The following is a 25,679-nucleotide window of genomic DNA, read 5'->3' on the forward strand; positions in this document are numbered from 1 at the left end:
AGTCTTGCTGAGTTAAGCAGAAACCTCATAGAGGTGGGGTTTTTTTGTTTGTTTTTGCTTTGTTTTGAGACAGAGTCTTGCTCTGTTGCCCAGGCTGGAGTGCAATGGCACGATCTCGTTTCACTGCAAGCTCTCCGCCTCCTGAGTTCAAGAGATTCTCCTGCCACAGCCTCCCAAGTAGTTGGGATGACAGGCATGCGCCACCACCCACACCCGGCTAATTTTTGTATTTTTGGTAGAGATGGGGTTTCACCATGTCGCCCAGGCTGGTCTCAAACTCTTAAGCTCAAATGATCCTCCTGCCTCAATCCTCCGAAGCGTTGGATTACAGGTGTGAGCCACCATGCCCACCCAAATAATACTTTTAAAGAAAACTTAGATTTTATTGTGGTGCCACTATATACTGGGCATTTATTAAGAATATATATATTTTTAAATCTTGTATTGATCTTATCTTAGGGATGGTTCCTTATAATTGCATTTATCCTTCTTATGTGTTTCTGTATCTTTCAGAACCATTTCCAGAATTAATCAGGCTACCGAACAATAAGTCCAATCTTAGCTTATCAACTCTCAGGATGATTCTGATTTTAAAAATTTTCACCAGGTTCCAGCAGTCCCTTATACTATATCAATTTCTTCTCTCCTTAACCCCTACTCTGGAAACTTTTTACTTGATAATGTTTGTCTGGCTCTTCCTTATTTAATTGCGAGTTTTAAGCTTCTTGCTTTAAAAATATAGCATTAGCTGATTTTAAAATTACCTCTGGACTGGGTACGCTGGCTCAGTCCTGTAAACCCAGCACTTTGGGAGGCCGAAGCACGTGGATCACCTGAGGTCAGGAGTTCAAGACCAGCCTGGTCAACATGGTGGAACTCCATGTCTACTAAAAAATACAAAAATTAGCTGGGTGTAGTGGTGCATGCCTGTAATCCCAGCTTCTCAGGAGGCTGAGGCAGGAGAATCACTTGAACCCGGGAAGTGGAGGCTGCAGTGAGCCGAGATCATGCCACTGCATTCCAGCCTAGGTGACAGAGGGGGATTCTGTCTCAAACAAAACAAAACAAAATTCCCTGTGATTCAACAGATCCTATATGGGATGCTTTATAACAAAATTAATGTTTTTCTGGACTTACAGGTTGGAGGGCTATCCTAGTCAAGCAGTTCAAATTTATGGATACTCATTCAGTTCATCCAACAAATAATTATTAAATAACTACCATGTGCTATACAGTGTGCTGGCACTTAGGATAAAGAGTTGAAGCCAGGCATGGTGGCTCACACCTGTAGTCCCAGCTACTTGGAAGGCTGAGGTGGGAAGTTCCTGTGAGCCCAGGAGTTCAAGTCCAGCTGGGACAACATAGCAAGATCCCATCTAAAAAAAATAAAAGTTAAATGAATGTGGTCTCTGCTCTGTGGAGTGTGTGTATATATATGATATATAAATAAAAATTATACATATATATTATTATTATTATTTTTAGACACTCTGTCACCCAGGCTGGAGTACAGTGGCACAATCTTGGCCCACTATAACCTCTGCCTCCTGGGCTCAAGTGATCCTCCCAACTCAGCCTCCCAAGTATCTAGGACTACAGGTGCGTGCCACCACACCTGACCAATTTTGGATTTTTTGTCGAGACAGGGTTTCACCATGTTGCCCAGGCTCACCACGTTGAACCCCTGGGCTCAAGTGATCCACCCGCCATGGCCTCCCAAAGTGCTGGGATTACAAGCGTGAGCCATCATGCTGGGTTCCTGGAGTTTATATTCTAATGTGGGAGACAGATAAATTGCTTATTATAACAAACTTTGATGAGTAATGATAACATAGGGTATTGTGGGTGCACAGTGGTGGCCAGAGTATAGTGTAGGATCAAGGAAGATCTCTGCTCAAAAGAGGTGACGGAGATCTCTAACCTCTCTGATAGTTAAACAGAGACCCAAAGGGATAAGCAGGAATTAGACAGGTGATGGGAGAGAGGGCAAAAGGCTTGTGCCAGGTGAGAGAATAGCATAATCAAAGGCTAAGTGGTAAGACTAATCTTGAGGCATGAGAAGAACTGGAAGAAGTTCACTATGACTGGAGGAGGAGGAATAGAATGGTAAGATGAGGCTGGAGTGCTATGGGGTCAGATAGTAGAAGGCCTTAAAAGCCTTGTTAAAGGATTTGGATTTCATCCTAACATCTGCAGAAAACTATTGTTAGACTTTTTAGTGGATTACAGTGATTGATTTTTGAGTTTTTGAAGAATTACTCTTGATGTCATCTGCAGAGTGGATTGGAGAGCAAGATTGGAGGCATTTAGGAAGCTGTTAGCATAGTTAGCAAGACAGCTGGACCAGAATAGTATTAATAGGAAAGGAGCAAAGTGGGTAGATTTGAGAGAATAGAAGTTCAATTGATAGCATCTTGGTAATTGATACCATGTTGGGAAGAGATTGAAGAAGAAGTCGAGAGTCATGTCCAGATTTTGGGCATGAACCAAGTTGTTCATGGAACCACTTACTCATAGGAGGGAACACTGAAAAGGGGCAAGTTTGCAGGGAATGATAATGAGTTTAACTTGGGACATGTTTTGAGGTGCTTGCACTGCCTGTGCTGGGGATAATGTAAGCAAAATAGATTTGGTCCTGCTCTTTCTAGGGCATACGGTTTAGTAGGGGAGATAGAATGGAATCAAACAATCATATGCACATCTATCATTTTACACTATTAAAATTATAAAAGTGAAAGTTATAGGATGCTGAGAGCCTATAATTAGGAACTGAACCATTCTTGGCGGGTGCAGGGCGGGGGGCGGGGGCGGGTCAGGGAAAATATCCGTGAAGAAGTTTGAGTAAATATCTGAAGGATAAATGGTAGTTAATTTGGAAGAGGGAGTTGAATGAATGAACAACCAAGTAGAAATGTCTCTTGAGGACTGGATGTGTGAGAGAGAACTGGAAATCCAAAGATTTAAGAGTTTATTAATGTGAACACATAAATGGCAATTGATGCCATAGAAGTGAGTGCACTTACCCAGGAAGAATGTGTCTGTATTGAATGAAAGGGGCTCAGTATGGGTCACTGAGGAACACCAAGAAGGTAGCTACCTTAGATGGCATATTGGGAACTGCTTCCTTGTGTCCTAGAGAGAATACAAAACCCACAGCTGGGAACATATGTCTATACAAACCTTTTAAAATCCACTGAAAGAGGTTATAGAACTTGCTTGGTTCTGTAGTTAGAATTGGTTTTATTGGATTGAGGCAGACTTTGAGGAAAAGTTCGTTTCTCATGCCACTTATGAACAATGGAAGAGTGATCTTTGCTTTTTATTTTAACCGTTTGCCATATTTTCCCTGCCTGGCATCATCACTCTCAACTTTTTTAGTTTTCCTTTTTTCTTTTTTGACCTAATTTTCAGTTATTTAAACTCTCAACTTCTAATAGTATTAAAGTGAAAGCATAGATATTGTAATCAGGCCTATGTTTGAATCCCAGCACTGACTGCCATTTAATATATATAGGATCTTCTGCAAATTACCTCTCCGTATCTCATTTTCCTTAGATTTTATATGGTTTTAATTTAAAAGATCTAAAAGTACACTGTAAATGCACAGTATATGGAGGTTATAGTATAATAGTTACAGGTGAGCAACAAATGTTTGTTCTATTTTCCTTTCTCCTTGCAGCCTCTCTTGTCTTTCCAGGCAGATGAGTAGTTTCATCTGTGATCATTTATGCTCTGTACCACCTCCTCATGGCAGTATGTTACAGCAGCTTTTCTACCAGAGCATAAGGAGTCTTGCATTTTTGTGGTAAAAGTCCTTTCTGGAGAAGCAGTACAGGAAGGTTTCTGGGTTGCTATAACCAGGATTTTTCAACAACAACACTATTGGTATTTGGGGCTAGGGTAATTCTTTGTTGTTGGGGTGGTCCAGTTTATTGTAGGATGTTTCACAGCATGCATACCTTTACCATATTCGCTCCAAGGTAAGACAACCAAAAATGTCCCCAGACACTGCCAAATATCCCCTGGAGGGCAAAGTTTTTATTTGAGCAGTATTTGCTAAAATATTGTTGTGGATGCTATTTACATAACTGTGTGTTCAGTTTATGAAAATGCAGAGTTGTACATATATGATATATGTAGTTTTCTGTTGTGAATGTTGTTTCCGTAGAAAGTAGAAAACCAAAGGCAGTTAGAGAGCCAGGCTCCCTAACCTGTGTCTCAGTTTTTATTATCCCCAAATCTCTATTTTTCTTTTTGTTTTTTCATTCTCGTTTTCTTAAATTTTTGGCTAATATTTTTTTTCCCACACGTTCTGGTATTCTCCCCAAATCTCTAAAAGGTGAGGTGAAATTAAGGGAGAAAAGGGTTCACAATAGAATGGGAAGACAACAAAAAGTAACCGAGAAACTGACTTCCAAATGTCTCTTCAATTCCTAGCTGTTAGGATATGGAATTCAACCTAGGGAAATTTCTATTACAAGATTTCAGAAATAAGCTCTGAGTACGGGACAGAATTAAATTATCAACCGAAGAGATTATTTTATTATCTTTCTTCCCACCTTCTCTGCTACACTGACAGCAAAGGAGAGGCTCACCTGATTTTCGTCACTTCAGCTGTTACCTTTACCTGATGGCCACTGAAGTTATTTCTGAAAGTGTTCGCTTTTACTTTTAATATAAAATCTTTCCGTTCTTCTTTACTTTGTACAGGTGGGTAGAAAGTCCTTCCATATTAGATAATGTTGACTACTCCCTGAGAATGTAGTCCCCAGAGAAATCCTTGGATAGCACTCAAGCTGGAAGCAATAGGTTAAGTAACCCACGTCCATGTCTTAAGAGGAGTCCAAGAAAAGATCCCATTTTGAAGTTTGAAAGATCCTGTAAAGGGAAGGCAGACCTTGGGCCAAGCAGCCTTTGAGGTGGTAACCAGCTCATAAACAAGAGCTGGCATGTGTCAACAAAGTCTCTCATCCTGGCTCCAGAGTTGGCTGAGGAGAGAAATTTGTGGAAGCCTCTGTAAGTGGAGGATTGTTCTTGGCTTTGGCTTTTGTGTGGCTGGATATGGAGTAGGGAGGGAGCTTGGACCTGGTCTCTGGGGTGTAGGCATTTCCCTGAGAGGAGGATTTTTTTTCCTTTCCTTGTTTTATTTTTTCCTCCCTGTCCTTCCCTTAGTGTTAACATTTCAAGGTACAGGAAATGATTGGATACTGATTGTTTTATAACTCTCTTAGGACAGCCTATTAATTAATATTCTGCTGCCAAGACGACAGTCAGGAGGAATTTAGGTAGAATCAAGGCTCATAACCTTTATGAAAATACCCTAAGCAGGGAACCTTCAATTTATTTTGAAGTGTTTGAGTTTTACTAAAAGCCCATCATTGCCAGTGTGGTTTTTTAAAATGGACAGCCATAGTGGCTAAGGAGACCAGTAAGACCTGGAGTTGGCAGCAGAGTGAGCCTTCTGAGGAAAAAGGGAAGAGGAATATTGGTGTGGGAAAGAGGTGCAGCTGTGCCACTGGATCCCTGTCCCTTCATTATTCTTTACTGGCCCTGGCAGCTGTCAAAGTTTGCTTAATAGAGTTGTGGGCTGGAGATTGTTTCTTAATCCCTGTATAGGAGTACCAAGCTCCAGCTGTGTTATCTAGGCTCTGGGGCCCTAGCACTTGGCTAACTAATGCTGAGGGCATCTGGTGACTCGAGACAAAAGCCTATTATGTCAGAGAGAAGATTGGGCAAAGCACAAGCATTGTTATCTCTAATGCCCCCAGGGCAAACTCTCTACTTGGCAAGTGAGAATGCCTTGACCTTGTGAGTTTACAGCAACCTGTCCACTCGGTTTTATGTTTCTTTGAGATTATTTTCTACTAACGAGGTTTCAGCATTCTGGCATTGAAATCTATAAGTGCTTTATTGTAAAGAATTTGGAAAATTCAGAAAAGTAAAAGGAAGAACATAAAAATTGTACTTCATTCTACCAGATTCTTAAGAGAAGAATTTCTTTAATGTTGTGGAACTGGCTGAGATTATTGGTTCAGAACTGGCTTGGGCATGATCTATACCTCATGAATCTCAACCCTGTCCCTTTAAGCATCTTTAATTTTCCCATTAGAGATCTGAACTGGTTTGGCCCTGCTTGGCTAGATTTTATTACAATTGATGTGATCTCACCCTGGAGTATGAAACTCATCTTCTTTGTTTAGCTTTTTATAACTTATCTCAAACCAACTTTTTATCTTCATTTGTGATTGTCTTCAGAAGTCTGGGTGTTTGTTTTTTTTAAACTGATGGTGGTGAGTATGTAGGGAGAGAGTAGTTTTGCAATTTTTAAAGACTTAATGTTGACCTGCTTTCTTCTCTTTGGAAAGAGGTGTCTGTGATGTCAGTTAACATAATTTGCTTTCGTTGATGAGCTTGCTCAAGACATAAGCTTATGAGATTTCTAGTTGTATAAAAAGAAAAGGGCTGTCTTTCATGTTTTCTTTTCCTTGCTGGAGTAGCATTTTAGTTAAGGAAGTTGCACAAAAAGAAACCCATCTTTTTTCTGTGTAATTTTCTATATGGATTTCTATGTTGACCAGTCTAGACCTTTTGTCTATTCGATGTTTACATACATGTTTAGATTTAACTTTTAATACATTGTGGTTAAAAAAAAAAAAGGAAATTTTGGTGCAATAGAGAAAAGTATTTTGGATTTATTTATTGTTCCTTTTAAATGTTAAAATGAGGCAGGAATACAGTACTTGCAGCCTATTGTCTAAGAGTACTCTTTGACATTTATAATATCAGGTATAAGCATTTCCAAAAGAGATCTTCCTTAACATACCATACCCTTAATGATCTTCTGACAGGACAGAAATGGGGAGAGATGTTAGCAGGGTATATTTTAATTTATATTCTCCAAAAGTATACATCCTATACTATGATGAATTATTATAGATTTTATTTTCATGTAATATGGACTCCCTTGCATAACTGGAGAGAAACAGCTTCCAATTAAAGTAATTATGGTAGCAGCTCTGAGACTACTCTTTGGAACTGTTGTCAGCATTTTGGTTTGAAGAAATCAGACCAGGATTGACTGCCTAATAGTAGGCTTTTACCAAGAGCCTGACATAAGAATTTCAGGAAATCTAGGAAAATCTTTGAAAATCTGCTATATTATAGGCCGGGCACAGTGGCTCAAATCTGTAATCCCAGCACTTCGGGAGGCTGAGGCAGGAGGATCAGGAGTTCGACACCAGCCTGGCCAACATCGTGAAACCCTGTCTCTAAAAATACAAAAATTAGCCAGGTGTGGTGATGCACACTTGTAATCCCAGCTACTTGGGAAGCTGAGGTGGGAGGATCGCTTGAACCTGGGAGGCAGAGATTGAAGTGAGCAGAGATCACGCCACTGCACTCCAGCCTGGGCAACAGAGCAAGACTCCATCTCAAAAAAAAAAAAAGAAAAAATCTTCTATGTTATAAACTTAAATTTCATGTGAATGGAAGATTGAGAAATGATGGCTGATGGCCTAAGCTCTGGGTAGAATTTCAGCTTTTTGCATGTTTATCAAATGGCTTTAATGTTCCTGCCTTTTCCTGGTTATTATTTAAAAAAGAGTAATGTTTCCAGAAACCATTTAACAACTGATAACTGGAAAATCTTTTGGAAGAGGTTAGCTAGACAGGTTATACGGGGTTTTTTTTTTTTCCTCATACAGTTTTTTTAAAAAATTGAGAAATAATTCATTTTTTTTTTTCAGTATACAATTCAGTGGTTTATACTATATTCACAAACTGTGTACCCATCACATCACTAATTCCAGAATATTTTCATCTCCTCAAAAAGAAACCCTGTACCCATCAGCAGTCACCCTAATTCTTCATTTTACTTAGCCCCAGGCAGTCTACTTCTGTCTCTCTAGAAATTTCATGTAAATGGAATCATACAATCTGTGGCCTTTGGCCGGGCGCAGTGGCTCATGCCTGTAATCCCAGCACTTTGGGAGGCCAAGGCAGGCAGATCACAAGGTCAGGAGTTCGATACCAGCCTGACCAACATGGTGAAACCCTGTCTCTACTAAAAATACAAAAATTAGCTGGGCGTGGTGGCACATGCCTGTAGTCCCAGCTACTTGGGAGGCTGAGGCAGGAGAATTGCTTGAACCCGGGAGGTGGAGGTTGCAATGAGGCAAGATTGCGTCATTGCACTCCAGCCTGGGCGACAGAGCAAGACTCCATCTCAAAAAAAAAAAAGGGGGGGGGGCCTTTTGTGTCTGACTCCTTTCACTTAGCATAATCTATTGTAGCATGTATCAGTACTCCATTCCTTTTTATGGTTGAATAATATTCCATTATATAGATATACCACATTTGTTTATCCATTTCATCAGGTGATGGATATTTGGGTTTTTTCCTTATTTTGACTGTTAATGGATAATGCTGCTATGAACATTCATATACAAGTTTTTGTATTGACATATGTCTTCAGTTTTTTTTATTATATACCTAGGGATAGAATTGCTGGATTATGTGGTAACTCTTTGTTTAACTTTGTTTGGAGCTGGCAAACTGTTTGCCAGAATGTAAATGGCTGTGCCATTTTACATTCCCGCTAGCAGTGTACAAGGATTCCAATTTCCCCACACTTTCAGCAATACTTGTTATTGTTCATTTGTTTAATAATAGCCATCCTGGTGGGTGTAAAGTGGTATCTTGTGGTTTTGACTTGGATTTCTTTAATGACTAATGATTCAGAGCATCTTTTCATGTGCTTATGTGCTTGTATATCTTCTTTGAAGATATCTGATTCTTTGTCAATATTTTAATTAGGTTCTTTGTAAGAATATATTCTGGATACTAGTGTTTTCTAAGATTTTTATGGTTATAGCTCTTACATTTAGGTATTTGATCCATTTTGAGTTAATTTTTCTATATGGTGTGAAGTAGGGATCCAGCTTTATTCTTTTACATGTAGATATGCGGTTTTCCTAGCACCAATTGTTGAAAAGACTATTCTTACCCCACATTGGATTTTCTTGACACCCTTGTTGAAAATTAATTGACCATAAATGTATGGGTTTTTATCTAGACTCTCAGTTTTGTTCCGTTGATGAACATATCTATCCTTATGGCAGTATTACAATCTTGATTACTCATCTTTGTAGTAAGTGTTGAGAATTGTGAGTCTTTCAACTTTATTCTTCTTTTTGAGATCGTTTTGGCTATTCTGAGTCCTTTGCATTTCCATACAAATTTTAGGATCAGCTTGTCAATTTCTGCAAGAAGCAGGCTAGGATTTTGATGGAGATTGTATTGAATCTGTCAGTCAGTTTGGAGAGTTCTGCAATCTTAACAATAAAAAATCTTCCAATCCATGAACATGAGATGTCTTTCCATTTATTTATAACTTCTTTAATTTCCATCAATGATGTTTTGTGGTTTCAGTGTACAAATCTTGCCCTTTTTCTTTTTTTTTTTTGAGACAGAGTCTCACTCTGTCCACCAGGCAGGGGTACAGTGGCACAGTCTTGGCTTGGATCACTGCAACCTCCACCCACCAGTTTCAAGCGATTCTCCTGTTTCAGCCTCCCGAATAACTGGGACTACAGGTGCACGCCACTAAGCCCAGCTAATTTTTTGTATTTTTAGTAGAGCTCGGGTTTTACCATGTTGGCCAGGCTGGTTTCCAACTCCTGGCCTCGAGTGATCTGCCTGCCTAGGCCTTCCAAAGTGCCGGGATTACAAGCATGAGCTACCACGCTCAGCCCTGTTTTTTCTTTCCTTTTTTTTTTTTTTTTTTAAGCCAGTCAAATTTAGGGGTTGTACACCAAAATCTTGCACTTCTTTTGTTAAATTTATTCCTGAGGATTTTATTCTTTTAGATGTTATTTTAAATGGAATTGTTTTCTTGATTTCATATTTGGATTATTCATTGCTAGAGTACAGAAATACTATTGTTTTATATGTACTGATCTTGTATCTCACCACCTTGTGGAATTCGTTTGTTGGCTCTGATATGATTTTTGTGCATTCCTTAGGATTTTCTATATATGAGATCATGTTATCTGCAAATTGAGATCCTTTTACTTCTTACTTACAATCTCGATGTCTTTTTTCTTTATTTCTTGTCTAATTTTTCTAGCTATAACCTCCAGTACAATGTTGAATAGAAGTGGCAAGAACAGACATCCTTAACTTCTTCACTGATTTTAGGGAGTAACTTTCAGTCTTAATTATTAAATATGATGTTAATTAACTGTGGACTTTTTTATAGATGACTTTTATCAATATGGAATTTTTTTTTTCTTAGAGATGGGGTCTTGCCCTGTCACCAAGGCTGGAGTGCAGTGGCACAATCACAGCTTACTGCAATGACATAATCACAGCCCACTGCATCCTTGACCTCCCAGGCTCAAGCAATCCTCCTGCCTCAGCCTTGCAAGTAGCTGGGACTACAGACACATGCCACCACATGTGGCTATTTTTGTTGTTGTTTTTTGTAGACACAGAGTTTCACTATGTTGCCCAGGCTGCCCAGTCTAGTCTCAAACTCTTGGGCTCAAATGATCTTCCCACCTCGGCAATCCCAAAGTGCTGGGATTACGGGCATAAAGCACCGTACCCAGCCCAATATGAGACTTTGAAGGGAACATTTATACTGTAGTTAGAGATTTTAAATTATGTTGATATTTTTCAGAACAAGATAATTCTTGAGGAACAGGTGAGGAAGGAGGCTGGAGAAACCTCTGGAATGTAAAGCACACAAGATTGAGAGCACCTAGCTTCTAGTGTCCATTCCCCTACTTAAGCTGAATAACATTGGAAATTCTGTTTAATTCTTTGGGCTTCCTTCATTCATGCTTTCTGTTCATCACATATTTATTGATCATCTAGTTTGCCAGGTATTTTGAGGATGCAGGGTTAAAAGACTAACGGCTATCTGAGTCGTTGTCGTCAGATATCAGCTACACTCCATTTCCAACATCTTTTTTTTTTTTCTTCTGTAAAGATGGAGGTGATGGGCATATTTGATTTGTGGGGACATGTTACGGCCCTGCTTATTTTCAGAGTTCAGTATATTCTCAGTGTTAAGACCAGCCTTACACATAAGATGGCATGAGTGCTACCTATGTGTCAGTCTCTTACACAATTATTATTTCAAAGTACTGTAGTTATAGCAGTGACTCCCAAATATCCATTCCCTGCCCTGACATCTTTACTAAATTTGACCATGATTTCCAGTTGCCTAACAGATTTCCTTGCTTAGTTGTCCCAAATGTACTTCAAATTCACAAAGTTCAAAGAAAAATCATAATTTGTCCCTAAAGTCCACCTCTCTCCATTCCTTTCTCCAGTACTTTCTCAGTGTTAGTACTGGGAATACTTCTGCCCAGTCACCCAAACTAGAAACTTGTGAGTCATCTTTGATACCTTTCCCTCACTGCTCACATCTGGTACATCACAAAGGTTCTTTAAGAGACTATCTCCTGCTTATCTCTTGTAACTTCCCCTCTTTATACTTGTTGCCACTTCCTTTGTTCAGACCCTCATCATTTTTAACCTGGACCAAACTCTACTCTTACCCCCTTTCTTTCCCACTTGTCATTCAGGATCCAACTTAAATATCACTTTCTCTTTACAGCATATACTTGTTAGCCAGTTGCTCAGACTTCCAAATGAAGTTAAATACCTATTAATTTTATAGAAATATTGAATATTATATAGGGGTTAATAGCACAAATCATAGAATTATGCAGGCTTGAGTTTGAATCCTGGCTCCTTTTTTTTTTTTTGAGTTGGAGTCTCGCTCTGTTGCCCAGGCTGGAGTGCAGTGACGCGATCTCGGCTCACTGCAACCTCCGCCTCCTGGGTTCAAGCGATTCTGCTGCCTCAGCCTCCTGAGTAGGTGGGACTACAGGTGCGTGCCACCACGCCCAACTAATTTTTGAATTTTTTAGTAGAGATGGGGTTTCACCATATTAGCCAGGCTGGTCTCGAACTCCTGACCTCTTGATCCAGAATCCTGGCTCTTTTTTATTGGTGGGGGTTTTAAAAATTTTTATTATTATTATTATTTTTTTAATTTTTTGTGGGTTTTTTTATTGTTTAATTTCTTGTTTGTTTGTTTGTTTTTTGTTTTTTTGGCTGAGCACAGGGCACTTTATTGATGGTACATGACAAGGTGGGGCACCCTAGGCCCCTCCCTCTCCAAGGGGTCTGCATGGAAACTGTGAGGAGGGGAGATTCAGCTTGGTGGGGGACTGATTATGGCAGGGACTCCCCAGCAGTAAGGGCTTCTCTCTTCCTCTCATGCTGTCGCTGGGCTGGTGGTCCAGGGGTCTTACTCCTTGGAGGCATTGTGGGCCATGAGGTGCACCACCCTGTTGCTGTAGCCAAATTCATTGTCATACCAGAAATTAGCTTGACAGAGTGGTCCTTGAGGACAATGGCTGCCCCAGCATCGAAGGTAGAAGAGTGGGTGTCGCTGTTGAAGTCGAAGGAGACCACCTGGTGCTCATTGTAGCCCAGGATGCTCTTGAGGGGGCCCTCCGATGCCTACTTCACCACCTTCTTGATGTCATCATATTGGCAGGTTTTTCCAGACGACAGGTCAGGTCCGCCACTGACACATTGGCAGTGGGGACATGGAAGGCCATGCCAGTGAGCTTCCCGTTCAGCTCAGGGATGACCTTACCCACAGGCTTGGCAGCACCAGTAGAGACAGGGATGATGTCCTGGAGAGCCCTGCAGCCGTCACGCGACAGTTTCCCGGAGGGGCCATTTATAGTCTGGGTGGCAGTGATGGTGTGAACTGTGGTCATGAATCCTTCTATGATACCAAAGTTGTCATGGATGACCTTGGCTGGGGCGCTAAGCAGTTGGTGATGCAGGAGGCATTGTTGACGATCTTGAGGCTGTTGTCATACTTCTCATGGTTCACGCCCATCACAAACATGGGGGCGTCAACAGAGGGGACAGAGATGTTGACCCTTTTGGCTCCCCCCTGCAAGTGAGCCCCAGCCTTCTCCATGGTGGTGAAGACACCAGTGAACTCTACGACGTACTCAGCGCCAGCATCACCCCATTTGATTTTGGAGGGATCTTGGTCCTGGAAAATGGGTGATGGGATTTCCATTGATGACAAGCGTCCCGTTCTCAGCCTTGACGGTGCCATGGAATTTGCCATGTGTAGAATCATACAGGAACATGTAGACCATGTAGTTGAGGTCAATGAAGGGGTCATTGATGGCAACAATATCCACTTTACCAGAGTTAAAAGCAGTCATGGTGCACCAGGCACCCAGTACGACCAAATCTGTTGACTCTGACCTTCACCTTACCCATGGTGTCTCAGGGATGCGGCTGCCAATGCGAGAGAATATGTGGCTGTCTGTCGAACAGGAGGAGCAGAGACTTTTTTGAGACGGAGTTTCACTCTTGTTACCCAGGCTGGAGTGCAATGGTGCAACCTCAGCTCACCACAACCTCTGTCTCCTGGGTTTGAGTGATTCTCCTGCCTCAGCCTCCTGCGTAGCTGGGATTACAGGCATGCGTCACCACGCCTGGCTAATTTTGTATTTTTAGTAGAGACGGGGTTTTTCCATGTTGGTCAGGCTGGTCTTGAACTGCCGACCTCAGGTGATCCACCCACCTCGGCCTCCCAAAGTGCTGGGATTACAAGGCGTGAGCCACTGCACCTGGCCTTGGTTTTTTTTTACACTCTGTCACCCTGTCTGGAGTGCAGTGGTGTGATCTCGGCTCACTGCAACCTCTGCCTGCCAGGGTCAAGTGATTCTCCCATCTCAGCCTCCCGACTAGCTGGGACTACAGGCCCATGCCACCACGCCTGGCTAATTTTTATATTTTTTGGTAGAGATGGGGTTTCATCATGTTGGCCAGGCTGGTCTCAAACTCCTGACCTCAAGTGATCCGCTTGCCTCTCAAAGTGCTGGGATTACAGGCATGAGCCACCGTGCTGGGCCTGAATCCTAGCTCCTAATAGCTGTGTGACTTTGAGCATATTACCTAGCCTCTGGGCCTCAGTTTCCTTTTATCTGTAAAGTAACACTGATAACTACTTTATAGAGCAGAAGTGAAGATTAAATGCAATTACAAAGGTTATAATTATACTATCACGGCTACAATATATTGAACATACATTATTTGCTAATCACTGTGCTAAGTATAATACTTGATACTTATTGCCCATGGAAAGTAGTTAGCTCAATGCTTAATATTAGTAGGGATTCAATAAACAAAAGCTAGTATTTTCTGTGTGGTCTTCTTCCATTCTTAGCATCTTAAGGGCAAGAACGATGTCTTATCTTTGTGACTGACAGTATGGTAGATAACAATAAACAGTTGTTGAGTTTGAATTTATTTAATGGGATTTGAGTAACTGCCAAGAGGTCTTCAGTATAATATTCCCTGCTAACTTGACTGCAGTTCCTTTGGAATTGAAGGTTTTGAGTTTTCTATTAAAGTATACATACCCCTAGAGAGAAGTAATACTTTGAGCTATTATCAACAGCCATCTTAAGGAAATTAGTTGTTTATCAGCTGCTTTCAAATCTGAGAAAGACCTTGCAGGATGAGACTTGGGTAGGAAAGAAAGAAGACGGGAAAGAGACCTGAGCTCACAATATCATGTGTAACAAAATCACTTTTTCCTATTTGCCTCAGAATTACTCTTTTTCCTAATTTGTAATGTATATCATTCCACTTAACATACATGTACTGCATTTAATACCTATAGCTCTCCTGTGGGACCATGGAATTAGATCAGCAGAAATGAGTCATTTCCATTACTTGAATTACTTTGGTTATTTAGCACTTTGTGATATTATGGGCATGATGGCAGATTCACTCCCTATGTAGTTAATAGCTTTATATTGAGTACTGAGAGGATATTCTAGACCTGGTCCCTAATTTTGGCCAGCTATTTTGGCCAAATTAATGTCAGTTATCAGCTGCCCTATGAACTGCCCAGAGGATTGCTGAATACAAGATGAGATGATAAACCTAAAAACACTGAAAAGGCTACACAAATGCAAAGTGGATTATTCCAGACATTATTATTATTATTATTATTATTATTTGGGACAGTCTCGCTCTGTCACCCAGGCTGCAGTGCAGTGGCGACAATCATGGCTCACTGCAACTTCCGCCTTCTGGGTTCAAGTGATCCTTCCACCTCAGCCTACCAAGTAGCTGGGACTACAAATGTGAGCCACCATGCCCAGCTAATTTTTTCTATTTTTTGTAGAGACGGGGTCTCCCTATGTTGCCCAGGCGGGTCTTGAACTCCTGAGCTCAAGAACCTCCCACCTCAGCCTCCCAAAGTGCTGGGATTAGAAATTTGAGCCATTGTGCCCAGCCTTATTTCAGACTTTAACACATGACCTTGGAAAACGCAATGTTGTGGGCCTCAGTTTCCTCATCTCTAAAATGAAAGACTTGGGAAAAAAAAATTACTTCCAACACCCTTGTCAACTCTAACATTCTGAGAAATTCCATTCTCTCTCTTTCTAACCTATGTCCCTTGCTTCCATATAGTCTGTTCTTAGCACAGCAGCCGAAATGATTCTTTGGAACTTGTCCATTCATTATCACTTCTTTGCTCAGAACCCTCCATTGGCTCTTAATTTCATTCAGAGAAAAAGTCAGTGATCCACATGATCTGTGCTTCTCTCTGCCATACCTCTATGGCCTTATCTCCTATTTCTCCCTACTATCATGCCCCTCCAGCCCTACTGGATTCTGCATTTCCTTGAAATGCAGCTCCTCTTGCCTTAGGTCTCTTACATCGAAGGTTCTGGCTACTAGAATTCTTTTATCACAGAGAAGTACGTAGCATGGCCAACTCCCTCATCTCTCTCAAGTCTTCACTCAAATGTCAACCTATTTGAAATTTGCAACCACCTCTGTACCCTCCTTTTATCCTATCCCATTATTTTTTCTCGAAGCACTAATCTTTTTAATTTACTATGTGTATACTTTATTATGCTTATTGTTTATTATCTATCTGCTAGAATGTAAACTCTACCAAGGCAGAGATTTTGTTTTCTTTTGTTTTGCTTTGTGAATCTTTGTTTCTCAAGCACCTATAATAGTACCTGGCCCAATAAATATTTATTAAACATATGAATGAAATGTGCAGTATGGTAAATACTAATCTCATTTTTAGCTGATGTGAGCCTCAGTTGACTGATTTATGAAATGCTGGTTTTGTTCTCTGTCTTTTTTGTTAGAGGCATTCCTCAGATATCTGGTAGTACTTGGTTGTCTGCTCACGTTTTAAACATCTTTAAGATGGAGCGCTGAAAGTTATATTTGAAGCTGTGAGTGCATTTGCAGGACATCTTTATGGTGAGCTTCACAGCCAGATGACTGTTAAGTTGGGAAACCCCAGATGTCAAGATTGCTAGGTGTTTCCTTATAGGCTTACCAGATTTCTTAGAAAAATAACAAGCCCCTTCCAATCCTCCTGGAGAGTAAAGATTTCTTTGAGCTAGGTGAAAAAGAGGACTGGGGCTTCAGCCTTTTAGCATTCAGTATGTTTAAATCCACATTTAATCTCCTTATTTTAGGTACGGTACTCATGTCCTCCACTATTCCTGGAGCACCCTGGTCCAGAGATCCTCTATTTGAGCTTTCTCTATTTGAGAAACTAGCCTCTCTAGTTTTTTTGGGTCGGGGGTGGTATGTGAGTGAGAAAAGGAATTAAATAAATAATTGCTGCTTTTTTTTTTTGAGACAGAGTCTGCTCTGTCACCAAGGCTGGAGTGCAGTGGCGCAATCTTGGCTGACTGCAACCTCTACCTCCCACGTTTAAGCGATCTTCCTGCCTCAGCCTCCTGAGTAGCTGGGGCCACAAGTGTTTGCCACCACGCCTGGCTAATGTTTGTATTTTTAGTAGAGATGGGGTTCCATCATGTTGTCCAGGCTGGTCTCAAACTCATGGGCTCAAGCCATCTGCCCGTCTCAGCCCTCCCAAAGTACTGGGATTACAGGCATGAGCCACTGTGCCCAGCCATAATTGCTTCTTATATAGTTTTCAATCAGTGTTATTCATCCTAAATCATTGGTTTCACATCATCTGGTACTGCCAGTTACTGAGCTTTTAGGGGAAGATTCTGTAGTGTTGATTGGTATAGTTCAAAGTTTTTTCTATTGCATGCTTATTATTCAATATAGCGTTCTTAGGTTTGCTTAGTCAGTTATCATTCCTTCATTTGCTTTCCACGTTCCAAAATATTGTTGTCTCCTCTCTAGTTCATCCCCCTCCTTGTGGGTTTAAGTCTTTTAAAATTCTTTATTGTTTCAGTGTGGTTTTTGTCTACTCTATTTATTGCAACTATTTTCTTGTTTCCCGTTTTTCTTGTTTGCTTTCAATTGACAGTTTTATTGAGATAACTAGAATCACATGTAGTTTCATAAAATAATACAGGGAGATCCCTTGTACATTTTACCCGATTTCCTCCAATAGCAGCATTTTCCAAAACTAGTGTAACAGCCAGGTAATGGGCATTGATACAGTCCATCAATCTTACTCAGATTTGCCTTGTTTTGCTTGTTCATGTCTGCGTATGTGTGGTTATTTCCATACAATTTTATATCACGTGTAGGTTTCTCTTTCCACACCACTGTCAAGATTTTGAACAGTTCCATCAACACAGCAATCACTGTTATTAACCTTTTTTTTTTTTTGAGATGGAGTTTCACTCTTGTTGCCCAGGCTGGAGTGCAATGGCACAACCTCAGCTCACCGCAACCTCCGCCTCCCAGGTTGAAGCGATTATCCTCCCTCAGCCTCCGGAGTAGCTGGGATTACAGGCATGCACTGCCACACCCGGCTAATTTTATATTTTTAGTAGAGACGGGGTTTCACCATGTTGGTCAGGCTGGTCTTGAACTCCCGACCTCAGGTGATCCACCCACCTCGGCCTCCCAAAGTGGTGGTATTACAGGTGTGAGCCACCACACTCAGCTTTTTTTTTTTTTTTTTAAGATAGAGTCTCGCTCTGTCGCCCAGGCTGGAGTGCAATGGTGTGATCTGGGCCCACTGCTGCAACCTCCGCCTCCCGGGTTCAAGCAATTCTCCTGCCTCAGCCTCCCAAGTAGCTGGGATTGTAGGCACGCGCCACCATGCCTGGCTACTTTTTGTATTTTTAGTAAAGATGGGGTTTCACCGTGTTGGCCAGGCTGGCCTCGAACTCCTGACCTTAGGTGATCCGCCCACCTTGGCCTCCCAAAGTGCTGGGATCATAGGCGTGAGCCACCGCGCCTGGCCGTGTTAACTTTTTTATACCATACCCACTTTCCCTGCACATGTGAACACAGTATATTCCCACCTCCATCCCTAACCTCTTGTAACCACTAACCTGTTCTCCATTTCAAAAATTTTGTTATATAAAAACTGTTATTTAGGCCTGGTGCAGTGGCTCACACCTGTAATCCCAGCACTTTGGGAGGCCAAGGTGGGTGGATCACTTGAGGTCATGAGATTGAGACCAGCCTGCCCAACGTGGTGAAACCCTATCTCCACTAAAAATACAAAAATTAGGCGGGCATGGTGGCATGCGCCTGTAATCCCAGCTACTCAGGAGGCTAAGTCAGGAGAATTGCTTGAACCTGGGAGGCAGAGGTTGCAGTGAGCCAAGATCATGCCATTGTACTCTGCACTTCAGCTCGGGCGACAGAGTGAAACTCCGTCTCCAAAAAAAACAAAAACAAAAACAAAAACTGTTATTTATATAAATATGTAAAGTGAAACAGGGTCTCTGTCACCCAGGCTTGAGTGCAGTGATGTGATCATAGTTTACAGTAACCTTGAACTCCTAGCCTCAAACTATCCTCCTGCCTCAACCTCCCAAGTAGCTAGGCGCATGCCACCACCCCTGATTAATTTTTAAAATTTTTTGTAGATATGAGGTCTTGCTATGTTGCCGGGGCTGGTCTGGAACTCCTGGCCTCAAATGATTATCCTGCCTCTACCTCTCATAGCACTGGGATTACAGTCATGAGCCTGGACAAAAATGTTATATAAATTGAATTGTACCATATGTAACCTTCTGGGATTGGCTTTTTCAATCAGCATAATTTTCTGGAGATTCATCCAGGTTGTTGCGTGTATCAATAGTTCATTCCTTTTTGTTGCTGAACAGTAGTATTCCATGGTATAGATATACCACAGTTTGTTTTACCATATACGTGTTGGAGGTGAGCTGGGCTGTTTCTAGTTTGGGACTATTATGAAAAAAAATGGCTATGCACATTTATATACAGTTTTTTTTGTGTGTGTGAACGTAAGTTTTCATTTCTCTGGGACAAATGCCCAAGAGTGCAGTTGCTGGGTCATATGGTAATTGTGTTTAGTTTTTTAAGAAACTGGTTTTCAGAGTGACTATACCATTTTACATTACCACCAGCAAATGTGTGAGAAATCTAGTTTCTTTGCATCCTTGCCAATATTTACTGTTATCTCTATTTTTTATTTTAGCTATCTTGGCAGGTATGTAATGGTACCTCAATGTGGTTTTAATTTGCATTTCTATAATGATAACAGCGTTCAAGTTATTTTCGTGTGCTTGTTTATCACCTGTGTATTCTCTTCAGTGAATCATCTGGATGTCTTTTGCCCACTTTCTTTTTTTTTCATTTTTATTATTTTCATTAATTTTTTTCTTTGGCCACTGGAATAAAGACTCACCATTTTCTAACTGAGTGATGTTTTTTAAATATATATTTTTTAGAGACAGGGTCTCACTCTGTGGCACAGAGTGCCATTGCAGCTTTGAACTCCTCGGCTCAAGCTGTCCTCCCGCCTCAGCCTCATGAGTAGCTAGTACTACAGGCACATGCCACTACACCTGGCTAATTTTTTATTTGTTTGTGGAGACAGGGTCTTGCTATGTTGCTGAGGCTGGTGTTGAACTCCTGGCCTGCAGTGACCCTCTCATCTCAGCCTCCCAAAGTGTTGGGATTACAGGCATGAGCCCCTGTGCCCAGCCTATGGCATGATTTTAGAAGTGGTTTATGACTGTATAGCCTCTTCCTGTTCTTGCTTGTTTTCTGAGCCTGATTCTCCAGACTTCCTGGGAATTCAGTGAGTCACCCACTACTAACCTTTCATCTTTTGCTTGAATCAACTGGGGTTCGTTTCTGTATGCAACTAGGGACCTTGAGTTATATAGTTTCTCAATTTTGAGAGTAAAAACCACAATACATATTAAAGAAGTGCACCATCTTACCAGGGAGATGGGACTTAATGAAATACTAGAACTGGCCAGGCTCAGTGGCACATGTCTGTAATCCCAGCACTTTGGGAGGCCGAGGCAGGAGGATCACTAGAGCTAAGGAGTTCGAGATCAGCCTGGGCAACCTAGCAAGACCTCGTCTCTACTAAAATTCCACCCCCCCAAAAAAAAAATTAGCTGGCAGGCAAGGTGGCATGCAGGCCTGTCCCATTTACTCAGTCCCAGCTACTCTGGGGGCTGAGGTGCAAGGACTGCTTGAGCCTGGAAGGTTGAGGCTGCAGTGAGCCAGAATTGTGCCACTGCACTCCAGCCTGGGCGACAGAGAGAGACCCTGTCTCAAAAAAGAAAAAAAAAAAGGCCGGGCACGGTGGCTCACACCTGTAATCCCAGCACTTTGGGAGGCCATGGTGGGCGGATCACCTGAGGTCAGGAGTTTGAGACCAGCCTGGCCAACATGGCGAAACCCCGTCTCTACTAAAAATACAAAAATTAGCCAGGTGTGGTGGTGGGCAGTTGTAATCCCAGCTACTGGGGAGGCTGAGGCAGGAGAATCACTTGAACCTGGGAGGCAGAGATTACGGTGAGTCGAGATCGTGCCACTGCACTCCAGCCTGGATAACAGAGTGAGACTCGCCGGGTGCGGTGGTTCACACCTGTAATCCCAGCACTTTGGGAGGCCGAAGCGGGTGGATCACCTGAGGTTGGGAGTTCGAGACCACCCTAACCAACATGGAGAAACCCCATCTCTACTAAAAATACATACAAAATTAGCCGGGTGTGGTGGCACATGCCTGTAATCCCAGCTACTCGGGAGGCTGAGCCAGGAGAATGGCTTGAACCCAGGAGGCGGAGCTTGCGGTGAGCCGGGGATCGTGCCATTGCACTCCAGCCTGGGCAACAAGAGTGAAACTCTGTCTCAAAAAAAAAAAAAAAAAGAAAAAGAAAAAAAAAGAGCAGAGTGAGACTCCATCAAAAAAAAGAAAAAAGAAAAAAAGAAATACTAGAACTGTATTACACAGAAATGTGATAGCTTATCTAACACAGACAAGTGATATAAATAAAGGGGAAATTAATGGCTGGAGCATGTGGAACAGGTTTATAGAAAAACTGGATGCAAAAATTTACATAGAAAGAAGAAGTGTTTATATACTGTGGCCCTTTGGCAGAACACAAACTGTAATATGATTGTTTTGCCCCCTTAGGGGCACTATCTTCTTCATTGAAGATGTATATCCTAGGGCCGGGCGCGGTGGCTCTCGCTTGTAATCCCAGCACTTTGCAAAGGAGGCTGAGGTGGGCGGATCACCTGAGGCCAGGAGTTGGAGACCAGCCCCGTCTCTACTAAAAATACAAAAAAAAATTAGCCAGGCGTGGTGGCGCATGCCTGTAATCCCAGCTACTCGGGAGGCTGAGGTGGGAGAATTGCTTGAACCTGGGAGGCGGAGGTTGCGGTGAGCCGAGATCGCGCCATTGCACTCCAGCCTGGGCAACAAGAGCAAAACTCCATCTCAAAAAAAAAAAAAAAAGAAAGAAAATGTATATCCTAGGATGTTCTAGTTAGGTTAATCTCTTTCCTTTGTTGCATTAGGAGGTGAAAAAAATTTTTAGATGGGTTAGATTTCCCTCAAAAATATTTCTAGTGATAAGATGTTCAAATAGTATATTGAGGTCTAATGCTAGATCAAAAAGTCAGTTGCTAAGACACTTGATGTCACAAACTGTTAACCATCCTGGCATTTTAAGCTTTTGAGAAATGTAAAATAATTCTTCTTCACTAAAATGTTTGAGGCTTTTGCTTTAGTTTATAGACTGGTTTATTATACAGTTTATTTGTAAATTTGGCTCATCATAGAATGTATTAGTAAATTTGTCCATAGGCAGAAGCCAGAGAGTTTAGTTTTTAAAAGTTTTATCTGTAAAGTGTGGATTTTTGTTTGGTTTTATTTATTATTTATTTTTATTTTTTTGAGAGAGAGTTTCGCTCTTGTTGCACAGGCTGGGGTGCAATGGGGCGATCTTGGCTCACCGCAACCTCCGCCTCCTGGGTTCAAGCGATTCTCTTGCCTCAGCCTCCTGAGTAGCTGGGATTACAGGCATGCACAATCACGCCTGGCTAATTTTGTATTTTTAGTAGAGACGGGGTTTCTCCATGTTAGTCAGGCTGGTCTTAAACTCCCGACCTCAAGTGATCCACTGCCTCGACCTCCCAAAGTGCTGGGATTACAGACGTGAGCCACTGTGCTGGACTGGTTTTATTTTTTATAGAGATAAAACAAAACCCAGGCTAGAGTGCAGTGGTGTGATCATAGTTCACTGCAGCCTGGAATTCCTGGGCTCACGCAATCGTCCCGCTTCAGCCTCCTGAGTAGCTGGGGCTACATGCATGCACCACCATGCCTGACTGGTTTTTGTACATTTTTCTTTTGAGATGGAGTCTTGTTCTGTCACCCAGGCTGGAGTGCAGTGGCGCGATCTTGGCTCACTGCAACCTCAGCCTCCCAGGTTCAAGTGATTCTCCTGCCTCAACCTCCCAAGTAGCTGAGACTGCAGGCGCCCGCCACCATGCCTTATTTATTTATTTATTTATTTATTTATTTATTTATTTATTTTTTATTTTGTTTTGAGATGGAGTCTCACTCTGTTGCCCAGGCTGGAGTGCAGTGGCGCGATCTCGGCTCACTGCAAGCTCCACCTCCCAGGTTCACCCCATTCTCCTGCCTCAGCCTCCCAAGCAGCTGGGACCACAGGCACCCGCCACCACACCCGGCAAATTTTTTGTATTTTTAGTAGAGACGGGGTTTCACCATGTTAGCCAGGATGGTCTCGATCTCCTGACTGCGTGATCCACCTGCCTTGGTCTCCCCAAGTGCTGGGATTACAGGCGTGAGCCACTGCGCCTGGCCAATTTTTTTATTTTTGAGACAGAGTCTCACTCTGTTACCCAGGCTGGAGTGCAGTGGCACAATCTCAGCTCACTGCAACCTCCGACTCCCTGGTTCAAGCGATTCTCCTGCCTCAGCCTTCGGAGTAGCTGGGATTACAGGCGCCTGCCACCATTCCCAGCTAATTTTTGTATTTTTAGTAGAGACAGTGTTTCACTATGTTGTCCAGGCTGGTCTCGAACTCCTGACCATGTGCCTCAGTCTCCCAAAGTGCTGGGATTACAGGCCTGAGCCACTACGCCCAGCCTGCCTGCCTAATTTTTATATTTTTAGTAGTGACAGGGTTTTGCCATGTTGGCCAGGCTGGTCTCAAACTCCTGACCCCAGATGATCAGCCCGCCCTGGCCTCCCAAAGTGCTGGGATTACGGGCCTGAGCCACTGCGCCCAGCCTTTTTTCCTTATTTTTGTAGAGATAGGGTCCCACCATCTTGCCCAGGCTGGTCTCGCACTCTTGGGCTCACGTGATCCTCTTGCCACACACCTCCCAAAGTGGTGGGATTACAGGTGTGAACCAGCTTACCTGGCCAAGAGTTTTATTACTAGCTGGATTATGATGTTAGCCCGTTGTGTATCTTCTATATCTTATGTTAGGATTCTTTTCTCCCATCTTCCCGCATCTTCATCTTTTCTTCCCCACAGCATATTCTTGGAGAGAAAGGAGTAGGCAGGAGTTTGCTATTTGAAGGCAAATAGGGAGAGAGATGTGGGGAGGCTGGTCAAAAGAGGAAACTCAAGTTTAAAGCAATGAAACACCAACACTAACTACTTTTCTTTTTCGAAGTTGCTGATGGCTTTGTGTTTAGTAATCCAGATTAGGTCATGAATCTTTTGATACAGATAGGTTTTTTGTGTGTTTTGTTTTTTATTTTTGTTTTTGTTTGATACGGAGTCTCACTCTGTCACCTCGGCTGGATTGCAGTGGTGCAATCTTGACTCATTGCAACCTCCGCCTCCTGGGTTCAAGTGATTCTCCTGCTTTAGCCTCCCAAGTAGCTGGGACTACAGGTGCGTGCCACTGTGCCCAGCTAATTTTTGTATTTTTTAGTAGAGATGGGGTTTCACCATGTTGGCCAGCGTGGTCTTGAACCCTTTACCTCGTGATCCGCACGCCTCGGCCTGCCAAAGTGCTGGGATTACAGGTGTGAGATACCGTGTCCGGCCACAGATAGGTTTTTAAAATGTAGATTAAAAAAACTTTTGTGTCTGGCTGGGCGCGGTGGCTCACGTCTGTAATCCCAGCACTTTGGAAGGCTGAGGTGGGCGGATCACGAGGTCAAGAGATCGAGACCATTCTGGCCAACATGGTGAAACCCTGTCTCTACTAAAAATACAAAAAATTAGCCGGGCGTGGTGTCGGGCGCCTGTAGTCCCAGCTACTCGGGAGGCTGAGGCAGGAGAATGGCGTGAACCCGGGAGGCGGAGCTCGCAGTGAACCGAGATCGCGCCACTGCACTCCAGCCTGGGCGACAGAGCGAGACTCCGTCTCAAAAAAAAAAAAAAAAAAAAAAAAAAATTGCATTTTTCTGAAAAGAGAATAATTGGCAGAGTGGTACACTTGCTAGTGAATTACAGTGGGACTATAACTGATTCTAGAGAAAAGAGATTGTTATTCAAGTAGAATTCCGCCGGGTGCCGTGGCTCATGCCTGTAATCCCAACACTTTGGGAGGCCAGGGCGGGCAGATCACGAGGTCAGGAGATCGAGACCATCCTGGCTAACACAGTGAAACCCCGTCTCTACTAAAAATACAAAAAATTAGCCGGGCCTCGTGGCGGGCGCCTGTAGTCCCAGCTACTCAGGAGGCTGAGGCAGGAGAATGGCGTGAACCCGGGAGGCAGAGCTTGCAGTGAGCCGAGATCGTGCCACTGCACGCCAGCCTGGGCGACAGAGCGAGACTCCAACTCAAAAACAAACAAACAAACAAACAAAAAAGTAGAATTTCTTCTCTTGCCCTTCCCTTTTGGCTTCTGCTATTTACTTAACTGAAACTTAACGAGTCCATTTTTTCCTTTCTCTTCCTTCCCTTTCTCTTCAGTGGATCTGTTTCTTCCCTTTAAAAATTAGGTTGAGTTGGGCATGGTAGTATAGACCTGTAATTCCAGCTATTCAGGGAGGCTGAAGCAGGAGGATCACTTGATGCCAGGAGTTTGAGACCAGTGTGAGCAACATAGGGAGACCCCCATCTCACACACACACACACACACACACACACACACACACACACACACACACACACACACACACACAGAGAGTACGTATTTCTGAGAAAGTTGAACCTAAAACCTACTCCCCAGTAGATATTTTTTATGCTGTGTGAGAGTAAGGAAGCTTAGAAAATGGCCTAAAACCACTTTTTCTCAAACTTTGAACTTTGCATACAATATTTATGGGCCTCTTGGGCAAAACTATAGACGTAATTTTGCCTGAATCTATTTGGATTATTTTTCAAGTAGTTAATGTGAGGGAGAAAGGCAGAAATGGTCATCTCTTCCA

General features: G+C 42.5%; 1 protein-coding gene and 1 pseudogene across 2 annotated transcripts in view; one reads left to right on the plus strand and one right to left on the minus strand.

Moving 5' to 3' along the window:
• Positions 1-25,679, plus strand: part of ZNF609 (zinc finger protein 609) — a 224,708-nt gene that overhangs the window by 55,834 nt on the left and 143,195 nt on the right. The gene's annotated exons all lie outside the window — the stretch shown is intronic.
• Positions 1,818-17,471, minus strand: LOC134729080 (glyceraldehyde-3-phosphate dehydrogenase-like; annotated as a pseudogene).

The sequence above is a fragment of the Pan paniscus genome, chromosome 16 (genome assembly GCF_029289425.2).
Source record: "Pan paniscus chromosome 16, NHGRI_mPanPan1-v2.0_pri, whole genome shotgun sequence".
NCBI classification, from domain to species: Eukaryota; Metazoa; Chordata; class Mammalia; order Primates; family Hominidae; genus Pan; species Pan paniscus.